This window comes from Acanthochromis polyacanthus, chromosome 2 (genome assembly GCF_021347895.1).
Source record: "Acanthochromis polyacanthus isolate Apoly-LR-REF ecotype Palm Island chromosome 2, KAUST_Apoly_ChrSc, whole genome shotgun sequence".
Lineage (NCBI taxonomy): Eukaryota > Metazoa > Chordata > Actinopteri > Pomacentridae > Acanthochromis > Acanthochromis polyacanthus.
In genome coordinates this window covers 45,513,799-45,527,961 of record NC_067114.1, presented here as the reverse complement: position 1 = coordinate 45,527,961, position 14,163 = coordinate 45,513,799, and the positions used below count along the sequence as shown (strand labels likewise).

Below are 14,163 nucleotides of genomic sequence, written 5' to 3'. Positions count from 1 at the left end.
AGCCATTGAAGAGGAGTGGACCCCCCAGTAAAAGAAAACTGCACCTTTCAGAGTGTCCTTTTATTGTGGGCAGTCTAAGGCACACCTGTGCACTAATCATGGTGTCTAATCAGTATCTTGATATGGCACACCTGTGAGGTGGGATGGATTATCTCAGCAAAGAAGTGCTCTCTACCACATATTTAGACAGATTTGTGAACAATATTTGAGAGAAATGGTGATATTGTGTATGTGGAAAAAGTTTTAGATCTTTGAGTTCATCTCATAAAAAATGGGAGCAAAAACAAGTGTTGCGTTTACATTTTTGTTGAGTTTATATATATGCTACCACCATTACTACTACTACTGCTACGACTGCTAATAAATGTGTTCTAAATGATGTTAATTATTGATCAGTTTGATGGTTTCCAGATTCTACGGATTGATAAAACATCTTCAAGAATGATTATTAATTGATTATTTATTGATTGTGAGTATGCGGAACTGCTGCTGATGATGATGGGGAGGAGGAGGAGGAGGAGGAGGAGGATGTTGTGAAGGCAGGTTGGTTGGTTGGAGCTAACCGACCGACAGTAGCTCATCGAGCTCCGAGGCGGACTCTCTGCTCCTCCCGCAGCGCTGGGCATCCAGTCACACGGAGTGGGGAGCATCCTCTGACAGTTCGCCACCAACCTGAGTGGATTTAGGGTCTGAATTCCGGACAAACGTCGCCGCCTCTGCGCCGCTGTGACCACGGAGGAGAACCAGCAGCTGGCTCCGGGGCGACCGTTTGCTGCTAGCAGGCTACCCTGAGCAGGTGAGGACGCGGCTTTTGCGGCCTGTTTGAACACACCCAGCGAGGTTGATTTTCTGGAGCTTTAAGATGTTTTATTATATTTAAATATTAAAAAATAAATATGAATATTCAAAAAATATTTGACACGTTTTAATTAAAGAGATAAATTGGTGAAATTAGCAGCTAGCAGGCTAGTTAGCATGCTAGCTAATCCAACAGTGACGTAGGAAAGCAGGCAGCTAACAGGGAGGCTGGAGGATGCTTCGTGTGTGTGTGTGGACATCCAGGAGCGGAATAAACCCACAAAACCTGACAGAAATATAAAAAATAATAAACTCAACTATATTACTTACTGCTTTAGAACTTCCTGTTGTCGTTAATGTTCCAATTTCTGTCAGCTAATGTTGCTAATTCAAGCTAATCAGCACAGCTAGCTTGTCAGATAAGGTTAAATTCTCATCTAAACCAGCTCATTTGTGTTGGATTGCTCCTCTGTAACCGTCACTGATGAAATGTGGACCCAGAGAAGCCTCAGCTGTCCTCCCGCCCACAGAGCATCGTTCTGCGGTGTGGTTTTCTTACACAACATCCAGAAATAGTGTAAATGAGGCAGCATGTAGCAGGAGGAGGCTGATGGGAGCAGGCAGGTAATTTATCTTCTCTTCACATGGACTGTGTGACCTTGGCGTTGGGTTTGATGCTGAGGATGTTATGAAGACCGAGACAGCACAGGGAGGATATAAAAAAGACATTAGAGCACCCGGTAGGTCAGAAATAGAGATATAAAACCAGGCATGCAGAAAAACATCTCGAAGTGACAATAGACAGCAGAGAGCATGTTTCCTTGAACTTCCTGCAGAATTAAGGAAATCTTTCCATCTCTAATGATGTAGTTATATAATAATGTGCAAAAACTGTCTTCATATAACGTTAAAATGTTGATTGAAGTGTGTTCTTCAGTGCTGATATTGATTATTATGAGTCCGAGAGGCTGATAATTGATATTAAAAGCGCAGTTTTACAAAAAATAAGACAAATAATAAATTAAATTTGTGTATTGGTGCCTTAAAGAGGATATTTTTGGAATGTATTTGTGCATAACACGTCTTATTTTGTGTTAGTGGAAAGAAAACATCCAAAACATGCTTTTCTGTGTTTATTTCACTGCATTTTTCCTATTAGACGTTTATGTAAATTAGCACACAATGAGCTACGTACGTACCACTAATGATCGAACAGGTTAATAACTGATGTTCACAGCAGAGTTTTGCAGTAAAATATGGAAATATATCACCAATAACCAATATTGTAATCTTAAATTTGTGTATTCGTGCCTCAAGGAGTGTATTTTAATGCATTTGTGTGTAAAATGTTTTCTTTTAGATGAATGTAAAGAAAACATCTAAAATATGCTTTTCTGTGTTTATTTTACTACGTTTTTTCTATTAGTTATTTATTAATAAATGACATAATGATAACAATCAAGCAGGCTAATAACTGATATTTGGAGCAGAGATTTTCAGTGAAATATGGGAATATTTTTGTCCAAATTTAGCAGAACACCAACAATAAACCCAATTAAGATGCTTTTATTGAGTTGTCTATTAATCTGTGTTAATTTAAAAAGAGCTAAATTAAAGATGTATTTATTTTATTTGTTGTGTTTTGTAGAATCTAATTCCTGCAAAAGTTTTTTTTAAGGCATTCTCTTTGTGGAAAATTAGATGTAAAAAAATCATGATGTAGATGAACATAATTAATGACATAACACTAATAATCAAGCAGGCTGATAACTGATAATCAGAGCAGAGTTTTGCTGTAAATATGAAAATATTGGCAAAATTTAACAGAACACTGACAAAAAAACTAATTTAAGATGCCTTTGTTTGTTTGTGTTTTTACATATGTTAAATTATAGAGAATATGTTTATTGAAATGTTTGAATATGTTAGATTAAAGACAGCGTGTGGTCATAATATGCATGAGACAGTGGAAGAGATCACAAAAAAGTGACTACAGATAGAGAGAGGCAGTTTTTGTAGAGAATTTTTTATTTAATTGATCTCAAAATCCGTTTAAAAATGCCAGCATTGATAGTTGGAAAGTCAGATCTGACAGTCAGCCTATCCAATAATTCATCTGTTTCTAATATTAGTATTTAAGTTCCTCTCTAAACATTGATTAAACCCCTAAATCTAAAATTTCTATACTAAACTATCATATTTAGAAGCTTTATTTCCCCATGGAAATGATCCAATCCTGCCTCCAAATAACCTACATTGTCACTCTGTGCTTTTGTTTTTATCAGTATTGGATTCATTTATGAACACATTTTGAACTAGGAACTTATTCCTGCAGAGAAACAAGTAGACAGGAAGCTCCACCCTGCTAACTGGCATGATTGGTTCCTTATTTTTCTATTTAAGAAACTCTGGAAGTCTGAATCTGTGTTTCTGTCAGCGACAGTTTTAACATATAAGAACCCACGGTGACATCAGTGTAACAAGCACATTGAATGCCCCGGTCCCTTCCTTGTAAAGTTTTATGTCTGATCTTAACTCATTAAGTCCTTTAAATGGGTCTGGGTTCTTATGGGTTAAGATCTGGAAATGATCAACCGCGTTATTGGATGCTTATTTGGCTTCTAGCTTTAAAAAACAACAACAAAAAACAATGTATGACCATGTTAACAAGCTCTTTCTGCGTCTCTGCTGCTTTTAAGTTTGCTGATATTCTGGTGAGGATGATTTTAATCTACCTGCTCAGTAGATGATTGCAGTTTTCTATTTGAATTATTATCATAAATCATATGGACAAAATGAAAAACTAGATTTTAATTGGTCTTTTAGTCAAGTCAGACATACGACAAAGAGACTAACTTCTCATAAGTCGCAGCTATAAACCAGTTGAGTCAAACTTATTTTAGTTCAGGTTCCACATTCAGCCCAGTCTGATCTGCAGTGACCAGTAAAATCACAGCATAATGACCTATAAATAACCACAATAATTCCATGTTTCCTTTGTTTTAGTGCAAAAAAATGACAAAAACAGCAAAACAAGACAAAATATTACAAAAGTGAGATGGAAAATGACAAGAACAAGACATAAAACGAGACAAAAAAGTTATAAAGCGACAGAAAATGGACAAATGACAAAACAACAAAAACAATACACAAAACAGCGAATAAAGCAAAACACAAAATGACAAAAGACCAAAAACACAAGTGAGAGAAAAAGAAAACACAAAACACCAAAACCGAGAAACAAAAAAGTGGACAAATGACAAAATTCTGACATAAAACTTCAAAAACAAGTCAAAATATTACAAAAATGAGACACAAAGCGACAAAAGAACAGTCGAGTATTTTACATTATGATCCAAACAACTTGTCATGGCCTAGAAATTATTTTAAATTTATAGTTTTACTAATTTACATCTGCAGTTAATGTCTTCTCTGGAATTTTTACTCTGTGAGGACCGGATTGGACCCTCTGGAGGACCACTTTTGGCCCACGGGCCTCATGTTGGACACCCCTGCTGCAGATAAACTCCAGATTTACGAGTTGGCACGAGTTAATATCAGCGGACCAGAAATTGAAGCTCTGTGAGTTTCTGGTGATCGATATTTAAATCCTAACTAATTCTGTCCACGCTGGAGGTCCGTGAATCATCCCGTCTCCTCTCTGAGCTTATATAACCGCCCACCACCGCCCAGGAGCTTCATCTGTCGTAGTTTGGAGGTTCAGCACCGGTTTCAGTCGTTAGACCGTCAGCGTCCCTCCGTCCTCGTCTATAAATAAAATCCTGCCGTGGTCCAGAGTCTCGCTACGGAGCTGCTGCTTCATCAAACACACATTTTGGCTCCAAACCAGGAAGACCTGCCTGGAGATTCACTGTTCTGATGGTTCTCTGAGGTACAGAGGGTTCTCTATGGTCCTGATGGTTCTCTGAGCTACAGAGGGTTCTCTATGGTCCTGATGGTTCTCTGAGGTACAGAGGGTTCTCTATGGTCCTGATGGTTCTGAGGTACAGAGGGTTCTCTATGGTCCTGATGGTTCTCTGAGGTACAGAGGGTTCTCTATGGTCCTGATGGTTCTCTGAGGTACAGAGGGTTCTCTATGGCCCTGATGGTTCTCTGAGGTACAGAGGGTTCTCTATGGTCCTGATGGTTCTCTGAGGTACAGAGGGTTCTCTATGGCCCTGATGGTTCTCTGAGGTACAGAGGGTTCTCTATGGCCCTGATGGTTCTCTGAGGTACAGAGGGTTCTCTATGGTCCTGATGGTTCTCTGAGGTACAGAGGGTTCTCTATGGCCCTGATGGTTCTGAGGTACAGAGGGTTCTCTATGGTCCTGATGGTTCTCTGAGGTACAGAGGGTTCTCTATGGTCCTGATGGTTCTCTGAGGTACAGAGGGTTCTCTATGGCCCTGATGGTTCTCTGAGGTACAGAGGGTTCTCTATGGCCCTGATGGTTCTCTGAGGTACAGAGGGTTCTCTATGGTCCTGATGGTTCTGAGGTACAGAGGGTTCTCTATGGTCCTGATGGTTCTCTGAGGTACAGAGGGTTCTCTATGGCCCTGATGGTTCTGAGGTACAGAGGGTTCTCTATGGTCCTGATGGTTCTCTGAGGTACAGAGGGTTCTCTATGGTCCTGATGGTTCTCTGAGATACAGAGGGTTCTCTATGGTCCTGATGGTTCTGAGGTACAGAGGGTTCTCTATGGTCCTGATGGTTCTCTGAGGTACAGAGGGTTCTCTATGGCCCTGATGGTTCTGAGGTACAGAGGGTTCTCTGTGGCCCTGATGGTTCTCTGAGGTACAGAGGGTTCTCTATGGTCCTGATGGTTCTCTGAGGTACAGAGGGTTCTCTATGGCCCTGATGGTTCTCTGAGATACAGAGGGTTCTCTATGGTCCTGATGGTTCTCTGAGATACAGAGGGTTCTCTATGGTCCTGATGGTTCTGAGGTACAGAGGGTTCTCTATGGCCCTGATGGTTCTGAGGTACAGAGGGTTCTCTATGGCCCTGATGGTTCTCTGAGGTACAGAGGGTTCTCTATGGCCCTGATGGTTCTGAGGTACAGAGGGTTCTCTGTGGCCCTGATGGTTCTCTGAGATACAGAGGGTTCTCTATGGTCCTGATGGTTCTCTGAGGTACAGAGGGTTCTCTATGGTCCTGATGGTTCTCTGAGATACAGAGGGTTCTCTATGGTCCTGATGGTTCTGAGGTACAGAGGGTTCTCTATGGCCCTGATGGTTCTGAGGTACAGAGGGTTCTCTATGGCCCTGATGGTTCTCTGAGGTACAGAGGGTTCTCTATGGCCCTGATGGTTCTGAGGTACAGAGGGTTCTCTGTGGCCCTGATGGTTCTCTGAGATACAGAGGGTTCTCTATGGTCCTGATGGTTCTGAGGTACAGAGGGTTCTCTATGGTCCTGATGGTTCTCTGAGGTACAGAGGGTTCTCTATGGTCCTGATGGTTCTGAGGTACAGAGGGTTCTCTATGGCCCTGATGGTTCTGAGGTACAGAGGGTTCTCTATGGCCCTGATGGTTCTGAGGTACAGAGGGTTCTCTGTGGCCCTGATGGTTCTCTGAGATACAGAGGGTTCTCTATGGTCCTGATGGTTCTGAGGTACAGAGGGTTCTCTGTGGCCCTGATGGTTCTCTGAGGTACAGAGGGTTCTCTATGGCCCTGATGGTTCTGAGGTACAGAGGGTTCTCTATGGTCCTGATGGTTCTGAGGTACAGAGGGTTCTCTATGGCCCTGATGGTTCTGAGGTACAGAGGGTTCTCTGTGGTCCTGATGGTTCTCTGAGGTACAGAGGGTTCTCTATGGCCCTGATGGTTCTCTGAGGTACAGAGGGTTCTCTATGGTCCTGATGGTTCTGAGGTACAGAGGGTTCTCTATGGCCCTGATGGTTCTGAGGTACAGAGGGTTCTCTATGGTCCTGATGGTTCTCTGAGGTACAGAGGGTTCTCTATGGCCCTGATGGTTCTCTGAGGTACAGAGGGTTCTCTATGGTCCTGATGGTTCTGAGGTACAGAGGGTTCTCTATGGCCCTGATGGTTCTGAGGTACAGAGGGTTCTCTATGGTCCTGATGGTTCTCTGAGGTACAGAGGGTTCTCTATGGTCCTGATGGTTCTCTGAGGTACAGAGGGTTCTCTATGGCCCTGATGGTTCTCTGAGGTACAGAGGGTTCTCTATGGCCCTGATGGTTCTGAGGTACAGAGGGTTCTCTGTGGCCCTGATGGTTCTCTGAGATACAGAGGGTTCTCTATGGTCCTGATGGTTCTGAGGTACAGAGGGTTCTCTATGGTCCTGATGGTTCTCTGAGGTACAGAGGGTTCTCTATGGTCCTGATGGTTCTGAGGTACAGAGGGTTCTCTATGGCCCTGATGGTTCTGAGGTACAGAGGGTTCTCTGTGGCCCTGATGGTTCTCTGAGATACAGAGGGTTCTCTATGGTCCTGATGGTTCTGAGGTACAGAGGGTTCTCTGTGGCCCTGATGGTTCTCTGAGGTACAGAGGGTTCTCTATGGCCCTGATGGTTCTGAGGTACAGAGGGTTCTCTATGGTCCTGATGGTTCTGAGGTACAGAGGGTTCTCTATGGCCCTGATGGTTCTGAGGTACAGAGGGTTCTCTGTGGTCCTGATGGTTCTCTGAGGTACAGAGGGTTCTCTATGGCCCTGATGGTTCTCTGAGGTACAGAGGGTTCTCTATGGTCCTGATGGTTCTGAGGTACAGAGGGTTCTCTATGGCCCTGATGGTTCTGAGGTACAGAGGGTTCTCTATGGTCCTGATGGTTCTCTGAGGTACAGAGGGTTCTCTATGGCCCTGATGGTTCTCTGAGGTACAGAGGGTTCTCTATGGTCCTGATGGTTCTGAGGTACAGAGGGTTCTCTATGGCCCTGATGGTTCTGAGGTACAGAGGGTTCTCTGTGGCCCTGATGGTTCTCTGAGGTACAGAGGGTTCTCTATGGCCCTGATGGTTCTGAGGTACAGAGGGTTCTCTATGGCCCTGATGGTTCTCTGAGGTACAGAGGGTTCTCTATGGCCCTGATGGTTCTGAGGTACAGAGGGTTCTCTATGGTCCTGATGGTTCTCTGAGATACAGAGGGTTCTCTATGGTCCTGATGGTTCTGAGGTACAGAGGGTTCTCTATGGCCCTGATGGTTCTGAGGTACAGAGGTTTCTCTGTGGCCCTGATGGTTCTCTGAGGTACAGAGGGTTCTCTGTGGCCCTGATGGTTCTCTGAGGTACAGAGGGTTCTCTATGGTCCTGATGGTTCTGAGGTACAGAGGGTTCTCTATGGCCCTGATGGTTCTCTGAGATACAGAGGGTTCTCTATGGCCCTGATGGTTCTGAGGTACAGAGGGTTCTCTATGGTCCTGATGGTTCTGAGGTACAGAGGGTTCTCTATGGCCCTGATGGTTCTCTGAGGTACAGAGGGTTCTCTATGGCCCTGATGGTTCTCTGAGATACAGAGGGTTCTCTATGGTCCTGATGGTTCTGAGGTACAGAGGGCTGGATGTGTTCTGTGTTTGCCCTCACTGGAGGAACATTATAGTCTGTTTCCTCTCTGTGGTTAGTAATAATACTACTACTAATAATAGCTGGAATAGTGCAGCACCTTTGTGTCCTGATTTGAAGCTTAATTGTTCATCAATCTTTTTTTCTGATAAATCTTTTTTTTTTCATCTTTTGGTCACAGCTGAGTCATTAAAAGCATCCCAATTTCACTGAGGAGAGTAAAATTTGTTTTATTTCTCGTGTTTTGTAGAATCCAGTTCCTGCAAATGTTTTTTTTTTGAGAATTATTTTGTTTTTTCTTTTTTTTTTGAAAAGTTAGACATATTAAAAAAAAGTGTGATTCAGTCGCATTTTTTGTCTGATGTAATCAGTTACAGTGAGGAGTGCAGAATAATTATTTTTTATTTTTTTGCTGTAAATCCTGTCCTGTAAATTGTTTGTACAATCTACAGATTTCTTTTATTTTTGCATTTTATTTTTTGTGTAAACTTAGACATAAATTTAAGTAAGAAAAACAACAACAAGGTTTTTGTTAAAATGTCCAGATTTTAAACTCAGATTAGTAATTTTTCCATGTGACTGTTGGTCACAGCTGAGTTACTAACATAGACTGTATATAAAGATGGACGTAGCATCTGGCTCCAGAATTGAAGCCAACCTGGAAAAACTTGCAATATCACACCGTCCGCTAGGGTTGGCTCCAAAAAGCTTTTGCTCCATAGACCCCAATTCATTTTTGGAAAAAATAAAATTTGATAGACTGATTTTCTACAGCTCAGGATTTTTTTCCCGTTAGTTTTCATGGTCAAAATGAGAGATCAGGTGGCCGATCTTAAAATAAATCAATACTGAATTTTAAATAAATCGTTAAAGTTGGCGGAGCCAGGAGGCGTGGCTATACTTGATTGACCGTCTCATTGACTGGTCCTGTCTCTAGTTGCTCTCCGGTCCAGTCTGTTTGACGCTTTTTACGTCACTGGCTCCAAAAAATCCAAAACGGCGACCAGGAAGTAGCAAAATCTGGGCTTCATTTTCTCTGCGTTGAAACCAACGGGTGACGTCGCGATTAGTTTACGCCTGGTTACTAATAGCATCATAGTTGTTCTGAGCCGTGCAGAATTTGTTTTTCACAGATTTAATTTGGAGAAATAGTTTTTTTTTCTCTGTCAATTATTTAATGAGAGGTATAGAATAATATAATTTGATGAAATGTCCTGATTTTCGGCTTATACTTGATTTTTTTTTTCCAGATGCAATCACATGAGCATCAAAATTTTAAATTAACAATAACTTTATTCATACAACACCTTTTAGTCCTTGACAAACCAGCCAAGAAAGGAGGCTAAGTCAGGAGGACAGGATTACAGTATTAATAATTATTGTCACAAAACAGCTGGATCACTAACGGCATCATGGTTGCACTGAGAAGCACAGAATTTATGGTTTTTTACACAATTCAGCCGGTGAAAATGGTTTATTTTCTGGCATTTCTTTTTAATAAGACACATAGAATAATGTGATTTAGATGAAATGTCGTCATTTTTTAAACAAAAAGTGCTTTGACTGAAAATGAGGTTAGGAAGAAAGAAGACGATTTAACGCTATTATAATGTTATTAATTCTTATCAAGTGACTGTCGGTCACAGCTGCGTCATTAATGGCGTCACGGTTTAGCAGAGGAGGGCAGAATTTTTAGGTTTTTATAGAATCTACTTACTGTAAATGTTTGTTTTTTCCCCCTGGTGATTAAATTTTTTTTTAAATAAATAGAATAACATGATTTTGATGAAATGACAGGATTTTTACTTTGATTTTTTTTCAGATAAAAGCAGAAATCACACATGAGGTAAAGGACTGTCAGACAGCTGAAAATATTAACAATAATAACTTTGTTTATACAGCAGCAGAGGTTTGAACAAAAAAATAATAAAAAGAGCAGAGATGTGAAGCTGATACAAATAAAATATTAAAAGTACCAGGAAAAAGTAGAACAAATAAAGAGTTAAACTGTAGAAACTGAAGTAAAATGAGGATAAAAGAGGCAACATCATAAAAAACAAGCCTGTAAAATAGGTTTTTAAAGGTGAAATGAAATCCTGATTGTGGAGGGGTCCTGATAGCAAAACCTTTAGATTTAAACCTCGCCTTTCTGAGGCTGTGAGCTGACTCAGAATGTGTTATTTATATCTTTTAATGTGATCAGTAATGTCTTAAAATCAGCTCTGACACCAACAGGAAGTCAGTTCTTGCTGCTGCCTCTTCCCAGCTTGCTCAAACAGCCTGAATGTTAATAAGAATTAGGTTTTTGAGTGCTTGTTTGACACGAGGATCTTCCTCCTAACGTTTCCTGTGGACTCGTCGACGTGCCGGGGACGGAGCTGGAATAATTTCAGCGATCGTGACGAGCGCTGACGTTAAGCTGAGTCACTTCAGCTCGCCGTGCGCTTCTGTTTGATCATCTGCTGCCTTTTATAACAACCGTCAGGAAGTTTAACGACGCTAAAACTCTCTAATAAGGGAGAGTTTTCTGACTGCGGAGGCTAAAATGTGCAGATTTGAGCGTTTTCTGCTGGAATTCTGCAGTAAATGTCGTCTGTTTTTACACTGTGAGGTCAGTCTGGTTCAGATCTGCTCTCCAGCCGAGCTATTAGACATAATTACACCCATAATGCATCTGGAGCGCTGCTGATAGAGTCACCTCTGACGTCCTGATGCCCACTGGGTGTCCTCCAGCTGTGGGCTTAATGACACTGTGGAGGCCCACTGGTGATTTACATGCAGACCCCGTGGCAGAACCTGTTTTAGAGGCAGGAAATTAACCTTTATTTACACATAAATTCACATTTAATCATTTTCACACCACTTATGAAGGTTAAAATGTTTTTTAATGTTCATGTAGACGCTTTATTTTTACTCTAATATACACACGTGGACAAAATTGTTGGTACCCCTCAGTTAAAGAAGGAAAAACCCACAATTCTCACTGAAATCACTTGAAACTCACAAAAGTAACAATAAATAAAAATTTATTGAAAATTAAATAATCAAAATCAGCCATCACTTTTGAATTGTTGATTAACATAATTATTTAAAAAAACAAACTAATGAAATAGGGCTGGACAAAAATGATGGTACCCATAACTTAATATTTTGTTGCACAACCTTTTGAGGCAATCACTGCAATTAAACGATTTCTGTATTTGTCAATGAGCGTTCTGCAGCTGTCAACAGGTATTTTGGCCCACTCCTCATGAGCAAACAGCTCCAGTTGTCTCAGGTTTGATGGGTGTCTTCTCCAAATGGCATGTTTCAGCTCCTTCCACATATGTTCAATGGGATTCAGATCTGGGCTCATAGAAGGCCACTTTAGAATAGTCCAACGCTTTTCTCTCAGCCATTCTTGGGTGTTTTTGGCTGTGTGTTTTGGATGGTTGTCCTGTTGGAAGACCCATGACCTGCGACTGAGACCAAGCTTTCTGACACTAGGCAGCACATTTCTCTCCAGAATGCCTTGATAGTCTTCACATTTCATCGTACCTTGCACACTTTCAAGACACCCTGTGCCAGATGCAGCAAAGCAGCCCCAAAACATTACTGAGCCTCCTCCATGTTTCACCGTAGGGACAGTGTTCTTTTCTTCGTATGCTTGGTTTTTGAGTCTATGAACATAGAGTTGATGTGCCTTACCAAAAAGCTCCAGTTTGGTCTCATCTGTCCAAAGGACATTCTCCCAGAAGCTTTGTGGCTTGTCAACATGCATTTTTGCAAATTCCAGTCTGGCTTTTTTATGAGTTTTTTTCAGCAGTGGTGTCCTCCTTGGTCGTCTCCCATGAAGTCCACTTTGGCTCAAACAACGACGAATGGTGCGATCTGACACTGATGTACCTTGGCCTTGGAGTTCACCTTTAATTTCTTTGGAGGTTGCTCTGGGCTCTTTGGATACAATTCCAACGATCCGTCTCTTCAGTTTGTCATCAATTTTCCTCTTGCGGCCACGTCCAGGGAGGTTGGCTACTGTCCCGTGGGTCTTGAACTTCTGAATAATATGAGCCACTGTTGTCACAGGAACTTCAAGCTGTTTAGAGATGGTCTTATAGCCTTTACCTTTAAGATGTTTGTCTATCATTTTTTTTTCGGATGTCCTGGGACAATTCTCTCCTTCGCTTTCTGTTGTCCATGTTCAGTGTGGTACACACCTTTTCACCAAACAGCAGGGTGACTACTTGTCTCCCTTTAAATAGGCAGACTGACTGATTATGAGTTTGGAAACACCTGTGATGTCAATTAAATGACACACCTGAGTTAATCATGTCACTCTGGTCAAATAGTTTTCAATCTTTTATAGAGGTACCATCATTTTTGTCCAGGCCTGTTTCATTAGTTTGTTTTTTTAAATAATTATGTTAATCAACAATTCAAAAGTAATGGCTGTTTTTGATTATTTAATTTTCAATAAATTTTTATTTATTGTTACTTTTGTGAGTTTCAAGTGATTTCAGTGAGAATTGTGGGTTTTTCCTTCTTTAACTGAGGGGTACCAACAATTTTGTCCACGTGTGTAGATGGAAATAGCTGTATCTGTATTTATAAATATTATATTTAACATATAAACAACTTAGCAGCTGTAAATGAGTGCTTCAGAATTTACAGATTGGAGCTTTGAGGAATTTATTTTCACTCATTGGCTTGTTATTTAGGATAGCATGTACTCAGGTCTTCAGTTTTGTGTTTTTAAGTCCTTTATTTAATGTTATAAATCAGGTGTATTGTTTGTAATTTAGTATTTTATTGCATTTTTACTCCTTTCACTTCATTTGTATGAAAAATTCTGTATAAATGATGTCAGACTGAAGGATTTCTGTGAAGAAATATTATATTTAGCATGCATATTTGCATCAACAATATCAGAATTATTAAAAATATAATCAGTTATTACCATTAGAAAGGCTTTTCATGGGATATAACGCTGAAAAACGCATCCAAAATACTGTTTTGTTTTTTTGCTAGTGATAGCATTTATCTGGCTTTCTACTCATCAAAGTCAATTGTGGTGCACATTTTGCCGTTTGTGTAGCAAAGAATAAGAGTAAAATTAAACGAAATAAAGATTAACTGTAAAAACAGAGGTCAAATCTGATTGGAGAGGTGTGTTATCTTTTTAAAAAATGCCAAAATTACAACATTTTCAGACGGAGAAACTCTAAAAACAGAAAGATGAGGCAGGATTTTTGATGTATTTCATGTTGTTTTCTTTAACCCTTTTAAAAACAAAACATTTTACTTCTGCTTTCCCTATTTTTCTTTCCATTTTCTTTCCTTTTTGCTCCATATTTTTTCTTTCCTCTAATGTGCGATGGTCAACGTCGCCGTGTTTGTAGCTGAAATATTTCCACACAACAGATTTTTAGTTTAAAAACGCACCTTTTTTTTCTTTCTTACTCATTTTGCTGCATGACATCAAACTCATGTCTTTTAAATAAAACTAAAGAAGTAACTGAATACAAAAGACCCTTAAACCAGGATGAACTACATCATAAATTTGTTGTGGAAAATGGCAAACGTGACTTTTCTTTGTGTTGTTGTAGCTAATTTGCTTCACTTCACGTTGCACTTCCTTTAGTGTGAATGTTGCATTTGTGTCGATGCTGCAACAATGGATTGTGCAGACTTTTTGCAAGTCCAAAAACCACAAAAAATGAGCAAAACTGCTAAATCTGTTGGTCTGCTTTGAGACTTAGTGCTTTAACACCACAGAGGAAGCAGCCATGCCTAGTTTATTCGACTATAACAGCACTAAAACGGTTAAATTAGTGCAAAATCTGCTCCAATTCATATTTATAGATGCTTGTACATGTATTT

General features: G+C 40.5%; 1 protein-coding gene across 16 annotated transcripts in view; it reads left to right on the top strand.

The window, feature by feature from the left end:
* Nucleotides 1-508: 508 nt before the first annotated feature.
* Nucleotides 509-14,163, top strand: part of madd (MAP-kinase activating death domain) — a 96,434-nt gene continuing 82,779 nt past the window's right edge. For 13 of the 16 annotated variants that reach the window (XM_022198304.2, XM_051939125.1, XM_022198303.2 and 10 more), the window contains exon 1: nt 510-796. The gene's annotated coding sequence lies outside the window, so the exon portion shown is untranslated. Of the gene's footprint in view, nt 797-14,163 lie in introns of all 16 variants that reach the window. The other 3 variants (XM_051939099.1, XM_022198294.2, XM_022198293.2) reach the window with 1 other exon arrangement.